Here is an 8283-nt window from a genome sequence, read left to right as displayed (position 1 = left end):
AGCCTGGTAGCTCTGACCAGTTAGCCTGGGTGCCAGTCTGTTAGCCTGGGTGCCAGTCTGTTAGCCTGGTAGCACTGACCAGCTAGCCTGGGTGCCAGTTTGTTAGCCTGGTAGCACTGACCAGCTAGCCTGGGTGCCAGTTTGTTAGCCTGTGTGCCAGTCTGGTAGCCTGGTAGCACTGACCAGCTAGCCTGGATGCCAGTCTGTTAGCCTGTGTGCCAGTCTGGTAGCCTGGTTGCTCTGACCAGCTAGCCTGGATGCCAGTCTGTTAGTCTGGGTGCCAGTTTGGTAGCCTGTTAGCACTGACCAGCTAGCCTGCATGCCAGTATTTTTCTGCTCTCTTGCCAACTCCTTGAATTGTCATGCCAACATGGCAAATCTATAAGGAGTTGTCTAAGAAGCAGAAACAGACTGGCACCCAGCGGTGTAAAGTACTTAAGTAAAAATACTTTAAAGTACTACTTATGTACTTTTCGGGGGGTATCTGTACTTTACTTTACTATTTACAGTGAGGGAAAAAAGTATTTGAATCCCTGCTGATTTTGTACGTTTGCCCACTGACAAAGAAATGATCAGTCTATAATTTTAATGGTAGGTTTATTTGAACAGTGAGAGACAGAATAACAACAAAAAAATCCAGAAAAACGCATGTCAAAAATGTTATCAAATGATTTGCATTTTAATGAGGGAAATAAGTATTTGACCCCTCTGCAAAACATGACTTAGTACTTGGTGGCAAAACCCTTGTTGGCAATCACAGAGGTCAGACGTTTCTTGTAGTTGGCCACCAGGTTTGCACACATCTCAGGAGAGATTTTGTCCCACTCCTCTTTGCAGATCTTCTCCAAGTCATTAAGGTTTCGAGGCTGAAGTTTGGCAACTCGAACCTTCAGCTCCCTCCACAGATTTTCTATGAGATTAAGGTCTGTAGACTGGCTAGGCCACTCCAGGACCTTAATGTGCTTCTTCTTGAGCCACTCCTTTGTTGCCTTGGCCGTGTGTTTTGGGTCATTGTCATGCTGGAATACCCATCCACGACCCATTTTCAATGCCCTGGCTGAGGGAAGGAGGTTCTCACCCAAGATTTGACGGTACATGGCCCCGTCCATCGTCCCTTTGATGCGGTGAAGTTGTCCTGTCCCCTTAGCAGAAAAACACCCCCAAAGCATAATGTTTCCACCTCCATGTTTGACGGTGGGGATGGTGTTCATGGGGTCATAGGCAGCATTCCTCCTCCTCCAAAACAGCGAGTTAAGTTGATGCCAAAGAGCTTAATTTTGGTCTCATCTGACCACAACACCTTCACCCAGTTGTCCTCTGAATTATTCAGATGTTCATTGGCAAACCTCAGACGGACATGTATATGTGCTTTCTTGGGCAGGGGGACCTTGCGGGCGCTGCAGGATTTCAGTCCTTCACGGCGTAGTGTGTTACCAATTGTTTTCTTGGTGACTATGGTCCCAGCTGCCTTGAGATCATTGACAAGATCCTCCCGTGTAGTTCTGGGCTGGTTCCTCAACGTTCTCATGATCATTGCAACTCCACGAGGTGAGATCTTGCATGGAGCCCCAGGCCGAGGGAGATTGACAGTTATTTTGTGTTTCTTCCATTTGCGAATAATCGCACCAACTGTTGTCACCTTCTCACCAAACCGCTTGGCGATGGTCTTGTAGCCCATTCCAGCCTTGTGTAGGTCTACAATCTTGTCCCTGACATCCTTAGAGAGCTATTTGGTCTTGTTATGGTGGAGAGTTTGGAATCTGATTGATTGATTGCTTCTGTGGACAGGTGTCTTTTATACAGGTAACAAACTGAGATTAGGAGCACTCCCTTTAAGAGTGTGCTCCTAATCTCAGCTTGTTACCTGTATAAAAGACACCTGGGAGCCAGAAATCTTTCTGATTGAGAGGGGGTCAAATACGTATTTCCCTCATTAAAATGCAAATCAATTAATACAATTTTTGACATGCGTTTTTCTGGATTGTTCAAATAAACCTACCATTAAAATTATAGACTGATCATTTCTTTGTGTGTGCAAACGTACAAAATCAGCTGTGGATCAAATACTTTTTTCCCTCACTGTATATTTTGGACAACTTTTACTTTTAGTCCACTACATTCTTAAAGAAAATAATGTACTTTTTACTCCATACATTTTCCCTGACACCCAAAACTACTCATTACATTTTAATGCTTAGCATGACATGAAAATTATCCAATTCACTCATTTATCAAGAGAAAATCCCTGTTCATCCCTACTACCTCTGATCTGATGGACTCACTAAACACAAATGCTTCATTTTTAAATTGTGTTTTAGTGTTGGAGTGTGCTTCTGGCTGACCGTAAATTATAAACAAGAAAATCGTGCCGTCTGCTTCGCTTAATATGAGGAATTTGAAAAGATTTATACTTGTACTTATACTTTTGATACTTAAGAATATTTTATCAATTACGCTTACTTTTAAAATGTAAGAATATTTAAAACCCAATACTTTTAGACTCTTACTCAAGTAGTATTTTACTGCGTGACTTTCACTTTTACTTGAATCATTTTCTATTACGGTATCTTTACTTTTACTCAAGTATGACAATTGGGTACTTTTTCAACCACTGCTGGTACCCAGACTATGTTAGTGGCTAAGAGAGTGTCTGTGTCGTCCTTGCGTTCTAAATAGCAGGCATTTTGGGTATGAAAAACAAATCCCGTTTTATAATAGGCCTATGAAACTGTAGTATGCTTCAAATGCCAGGACGTCATACTCATTTCAGCTATTTCATCTAGTAGAATTCACTGCAGTCTATTGAGGAAGTGTATCATCTTCCGATAGCCACTTGTGTCTGACAATAGCTGATAATCAGCTGAGAGGACGCACTGTACCAAAATGAAGGAATGGCGGGAATCAATGCAATTCTGAATTAGATGGCACATTTTCAATAGGATGAGCCTACACGGTACAATGAATGGTGTATATTTCACATCAGAAAGTGTTAAATGTACACTATTTTCAGAGAATATATGAGTCCCACTGAACTGCTGTTTAAAATAACACTGTTGAAAGTGTTACAGATTTAACTACGTTGCAGTGTTCCCTAAACTCCTAAAGGGGTTGAAATGAACTTGATTGTGGTGTTTGTATAGCTGTACAGTAGAGTAATACGCAGCACCTACAGTGTAAAACAAAACACTTGATTTAGATTAAACTGGACTCACTTTGCTTAGTGCTGATGCTCATACACTTTCTCAGGATAAGAATTAACACCTGTAGTGTTACAGTAAATCATTTCTGGGTTTCTGTTTTAACACTGTATGGTGTAACGTCTCATTTGCATATTTCCCATGGTGCCTTTTCCTTTCGAGTCAATTGTAGACTTACCACCCATGACTGTATTTGTTAGTGACAGAGACAAGGTTATTCAATTATTTGATGTTAAAAGCCTGCGACTTATAACTCCTAAATCAACACTAGAAATGTCACACAGAAAATCAACACTGGCCAATTTCCTGTGTCGTATGCTGATATTTGTTGTGTGCGGCATTCATTTTTACTAAACAATACGTTGTATATAGTATGTAGTTTGATTAGTACACATTATGCCTTTTAAATAAGTAGTAGGCAAGCCAGTGTCTTCTTCACAGATACACTACATAAGAGGAGTACAAATTAAATTGACTTGTGTTCATTTTTCAGTGTGACATTTCTAGTGTTGTTTCAGGAATTAGATTAACTTTGTAAGAGTTAAGGATCGGACCCTTTTAAAAAAAATGTTTGGCCTAAAATGACATACCCAAATCTAACTGCCTGTAGCTCAGGACCTGAAGCAAGGATATGCATATTCTTAATACCATTTCAAATTAAACACATTGAAGTTTGTGGAAATGTGAAATTAATATAGGAGAATATAACACATTAGATCTGGTAAAAGATAATACAGAGAAAATACATATATTTTCTTGGTTCCATCATCTTTGAAATGCAAAAGAAAGGCCATAATCTACTATTCCAGGTTATGCACAATTTATATTTTGGCCACTAGATGGCAGCAGTGTATGTGCAAAGTTTTAGACTGATCCAATGAACCATTGCATTTATGTTCAAAATGTTGTATCAAGACTGCCCAGATGTGCCTGATTGGTTTATTCATACATTTTCAAGTTCATAACTGTGCACTCTCCTCAAACAATAGCATGGTATTATTTCACTGTAATAGCTACTGTAAATTGGACAGTGCAGTAAGATTAACAAGAATTTAAGCTTTCTGCCCATATCAGATATGTCTATGTCCTGGGAAATGTTCTTGTTACTTAAAACGTCATGCTAATCACATTAGCGCAGGCTAGCTCAACCGTCCCGTGTGGGGGACATCAATCCCGTAGAGGTTAAATGAACACCCAGTTGTGTACAATAACGTCAGCATCAATCTCCTTCAACTGAACCTCTTTCAGGTATGGCCACCTTTTGAGATATCTGGATTAGAGATTGGCAACGTGGAAGGCAACACATTTCTTGCATTACCAAAGGTCTACACCCAGAATAAGATCCCAGTGACAAGAGAGAACATTCCCACTCAGAAAGATCTCAAAAGGTGGCCATACCTGAAAGAGGTTCAGTTGAAGGAAATTGATGCCGACGTCAAACTCCTGATTGGCGTAAATGCTCCAAAGGCAATGGAACCCTGGCAAATCATAAATAGCCAAGGCAACGGACCGTATGCAGTGAAAACCCTCTTTGGATGGGTGATGAACGGTCCTCTTAACAATTGTACCATGGCAGAAGAATCTGGGTGTCCTACGGTGATGGCCAATCGTATCTCAATGGCCGACCTGGGGGTTCTTCTTGTAAATCAGTACAACCATGACTTCCCTGAGAGAGAGTATGAAGAGAAAAGTGAGATGTCAGCTGAGGATCGTAAGTTTATGGAGATAGTATCAAGCTCCATAACCCTCAAAGACCATCACTACTACTTACCGTTGCCCTTTCGCAATAAAGATGTAGTTCTGCCAAACAATCATGACATGGCAAAGCAGCGGGCTCTAAATGTTATCAGGAAGTTCAAGAAGGACAAAGGTTACGCTGCAGAGTACAAAGGCTTCATGGAAAAGATGATAACAAAAGGTTACGCCGAGAAGGTACCCCAAGAACAGCTTCTCAGAGAGAAAGGCAAGGTATGGTACATACCCCGCCATGGTGTTCACCATAAGAGCAAAGGAACAATACGAGTGGTGTTTGACTGTTCATCATCCTATAAAGGTACAGCTCTTAACAGTGAACTCCTTCAAGGCCCTGACCTGGCAAACACGCTTATAGGAGTCTTGCTAAGATTTCGGAAAGAGCACATTGCCATGATGGCAGACATCGAAGGAATGTTCCACCAAGTACATGTCCATGAAGATGACTTAGACTTCCTGCGATTCCTGTGGTGGCCGGACGGTGATACTAACAAAAGATTGGAAGAGTACAGAATGACGGTACATCTTTTCGGTGCAATATCCTCTCCAAGTTGTGCAAACTTTGCACTGTGAAAGACTGCAGAAGACAACTGTGAGAGGTAGGATGAAGAGGTGATTCAAACAGTCAAGTCCAACTTCTATGTTGATGACTGCCTCAAGTCAGTGGCCACAGAAGAACAAGCCATAGCTCTCACAAAAAACCTCAGGGATGTGTGCTCTCAGGGTGGGTTCAAATTGACCAAGTGGGTCAGCAACAGCCGCACTGTGCTGGCTTCTATCCCTGATGAACACAAAGCCAAGCAGATAAAAGAACTGGACCTGGACAGAGAAAAGCTGCCTGTTGAAAGAGCACTTGGAATCCGATGGAACATTGAAAGTGATGCGTTTACCTTCCGAGTCGCAGTCAAAAACAGACCCCTTACAAGAAGAGGTATTCTCTCTACTGTCAGCTCTGTTTATGATCCATTAGGTTTCCTCGCCCCATTCGTATTAAAGGCAAAGCAAATTCTCCAAGCACTCTGCAAGCTAAAGTGTGGATGGGATGAAGTCATCCGTGAAGAACACTCTATTTCATGGAAGAGATGGCTCTCAGAGCTAGACCGGTTCTCCAGATTCCAGATTGACAGGTGTATGATGCCTGAGAACTTTGGTCAGGTCAAGACCGCACAGCTGCATCACTTCGATGACGCAAGTGAACAAGGTTATGGCACGGCAAGTTACCTTAGGTTCACAAACGGTATGGAAAAGGTCCACATCCCATTCATACTGGGGAAATCAAGGGTGACTCCACTTAAGCAGATGACGATCCCCAGACTGGAACTCGCTGCAGCAACATTGGCAGTGCGAGTGGACAGAATGTTAAGGTTGGAGCTCCAGATTGAACTTGAGGAGTCAACTTCCTGGACAGACAGCCAGTCTGTGCTAAAATACATCCGCAACGATACCAAGAGGTTCCATAGCTTTGTGGCAATGATCCGTGACCTATCGAAAGCAAAACAGTGGAGTTATTTGAACTACAAACACAACCCAGCCGATGATGCCTCAAGAGGATTACATGTTGAAACTTTCCTGAACTGAGAGAGATGGCGCAAAGGACCAGAGTTCCTGGAGAAACCAGAAACACAATGGCCAAAAGTCCCTGAGGAGCTTGGCTCCATCCCTCCGGATGATCCAGAGGTGACAAAAGATGTAATCATCAACAGTACAAGTGTGGAAGAAAAGAGTCCAACCAGCAAACTGATTGAGTACTATTCAACATGGAACAGCTTGAAGAAAGCAGTTGCCTGGATGCTGAAACTGAAGAGACTTCTTCTACAGTTAAGCCAGAAAAGGAAAGTTCTCACACAAACTGATCCAGGATCAGATCATAGTCTGACAAAGTCTGTTTGTGGATGACCTAGATGAAGCAGAAAAGGGCATCATTCGATTTGAGCAACGACAGCACTTTAAACAAGAAATTGCACTATGTGCCAAGAGAAGCGGCTCAATCTGTAAGCTTGATCCAATTGTTGACAATGGCATTCTGAGAGTGGGAGGAAGGTTAAGCAAAGCTGCTATGCCTACGGAACTAAAGAATCCTATGATCCTGTCCAAAGACTCCTACATCTCCAGACAAATCTTAATCAACATCCATGAGCAGGTTGGCCACTCTGGGAGAGGTCACATGCTTTCTAGACTTCGCCAGCGATATTGGATACCCTGTGCCAACTCCTTAGCAAGGAAGATCCTTAAGAGCTGTGTCTTCTGCAGGCGGATGCAAGCTAGAGCTGGAGAACAGAAGATGGCCGACCTTCCACAAGACTGGGTGTCACCTGATTTACCGCCTTTCACCCATGTGGGCATAGATTACTTCGGCCCCATAGAGGTGAAGCGAGGCCACGTTCATGTGAAGTGGTATGGTGTGATCTTTACTTGCCTTGTGAGTCGAGCTGTCCATCTAGAATTTGCTAGTTATCTGGATACTGATTCCTGCATCAATGCCCTGTGCAGGTTCATCTGTCGAAGGGGCCCAGTAACAAGTATCAGAACAGACAATAGCACCAACTTTGTTGGAACACACAGAGAGCTAGGAGAAGCTCTGAAAGAGCAGGATCACAACAAGATTCAAAATGAAAAACTGAAGGAAGGCGTGACATGGTCATTCAACCCTCCCTCTGAAGCCCACCATGGGGAGGTATGGGAGAGGTTGATCCGACTGGTGAAAAAGATCCTCTATTCAGTCCTTAAAGAGCAAGTACTGGACGATGAGGCTTTGCAGACAGCCTTGTGTGAAGTTGAGGCGATTATGAACGACAGACCAATCACAACTGTAAAAAATGACCCTAACAATCTAGAACCCCTGACTCCGAACCATCTGCTTCATCTGAAAGCAAAGCCAGTCCTGCCACCAGGACTATTCCAGAGAAGAACCATCTGCTTCACCTGAAAACACAACCAGTCCTGCCACCAGGACTTTTCCAGAGAAGAACCATCTGCTTCATCTGAAAGCAAAGCCAGTCCTGCCACCAGGACTATTCCAGAGAAGCGACCTATACTCACGAAGGAGATGGAAGCAAGTACAATATATTACTGACCTCTTCTGGAAGAGATGGATCAGGGAGTATCTTCCACTTAAGCAGGAGCGGAACAAGTGGAACAAAACTAAGAGAAACTTCAGTCCTGGTGACCTTGTGGTCATCGCCGATGACACCGCCCCAAGGAACTCTTGGCTAATGAGGTGTGTGGAGGAGGCTTTTCCAGGGGTCAAAGGTCTTGTCCGGAGCGTCATGGTTAAGACCAAGACCAATATCTTACAGAGACCTATCAATAAATTTTGTCTGCTCCTGGAGGTGAA

Source organism: Salmo trutta, chromosome 10 (genome assembly GCF_901001165.1).
Source record: "Salmo trutta chromosome 10, fSalTru1.1, whole genome shotgun sequence".
Lineage (NCBI taxonomy): Eukaryota > Metazoa > Chordata > Actinopteri > Salmoniformes > Salmonidae > Salmo > Salmo trutta.
This window is presented reverse-complemented; position numbering follows the sequence as displayed.